Source organism: Solanum stenotomum, chromosome 2, assembly GCF_019186545.1.
Source record: "Solanum stenotomum isolate F172 chromosome 2, ASM1918654v1, whole genome shotgun sequence".
Taxonomy (NCBI): domain Eukaryota; kingdom Viridiplantae; phylum Streptophyta; class Magnoliopsida; order Solanales; family Solanaceae; genus Solanum; species Solanum stenotomum.
Window position 1 is genome coordinate 22,560,429 of NC_064283.1, and position 1,553 is coordinate 22,561,981.

Sequence of the window (1,553 nt, forward strand, 5' to 3'; positions counted from 1 at the left end):
AGCACAGTTAGTAGCTGCACAGTGCCAACCAGTTGCGCCAGATATTGCCGGACCTTCTGAAGGGCCCGGAAGTTCGAGAGTTCGTGAATTTCTTGCCTTGAATCCTCCACAGTTTACAGGAACAGATCGCAGAGAACACCCTCAACACTTTGTTGATCAGCTTCATAGGATCTTCAGAGTCATGCATACCTTCGCGACTGAGTCAGTTGAGTTAGCAGCATTTCGATTGCGTGATGTTGCAGTATTGTGGTATGAAAGTTGGGAGAGATCTAGGGAAAAAGATACATCTCTACCCACTTGGGATAGCTTTACAGAAGCTTTCATAGATCACTATTTGCCTCGAGAGATTAGAGATGGCCGGGTGGACCGGTTTCTGAACCTCCGACAGGGTGGCATAAGTGTCAGAGAGTACGGGCTGAGATTTGATTCATTGGCTAGATATGCACCAGCATTTGTTGATACGATGCATGACAGGGTGCGTAGATTTGTGGGAGGGCTTGACTCAGACTATATCGAGGCTTGTTCTACCGCTGCTCTAAATGATAATATGGATATCTCGCGGATTCAAGCCTTTGCACAGGGCATAGAGGATCGCCGACATCTACAGTATACGAGTGAGAGGGTCGAGAGAGAGACAGAAAAAGGCTAGGCCCGCTGGTTCGCAGGGAGATTTTCAGGGTGGTCCCAGACCCTGATATTTTATTAGGCCACCTAGACCTCCACCACAGCAGTTCCAGGGTAGTAGATTTTATAGTCAGGGACAGTCAGGCCTAAATGAGGGCTCACGAGCATCAGACTCTCATCAGCAGAGAGGCTCAGGCCAAGCTAGGACAGCACCGCCGCGTTGCGCAACTTGTGGTAGGCTGCATTTCGGGAGGTGTAAACAGGGTTCCACAGGTTGTTATTCTTGTGGACAAGAGGGGCATGTGTGGAGAAACTGTCCGACCATAGGTCAGGGTGGTATAGGTCAGTCGACCAGGTCAATAGTAGGTTCCTCTTCATCAGCACAGTTTACAGGGCGTGGACCCCAGACTTCAGCGGGTAGAGGTAGAGGCAGAGACAGAGAGGGAGCATCTAGTTCTAGTAGTGGCCAGAATCGTACATATTCACTAGCCGGCCGACAGGACTCAGAGTCATCACCAGATGTTATGACAGGTACACAACCCATATCTATCCCTCTTTATAGAATGGCTCCTGCTGAACTAAAAGAGTTGAAGGATCAGCTGAAAGACTTGCTGGATAAAGGCTTTATCAGACCTAGTGCTTCACCATGGGGTGCACCAGTGTTATTCGTGAGGAAGAAAGATGGCTCACTAAGAATGTGTATCGATTATCGACAGCTAAATAAGGCGACTATAAAGAATAAGTATCCCCTTCCGAGGATCGATGACTTGTTTGATCAGTTACAAGGTGCTGAGTGCTTCTCGAAGATTGATTTAAGATCAGGTTACCACCAGATACGAGTTCGGGAGAAAGACATTCCAAAGACAGCTTTTAGAACTAGATATGGACACTTTAAGTTCTTGGTGATGTCTTTTGGATTAACTAATGCC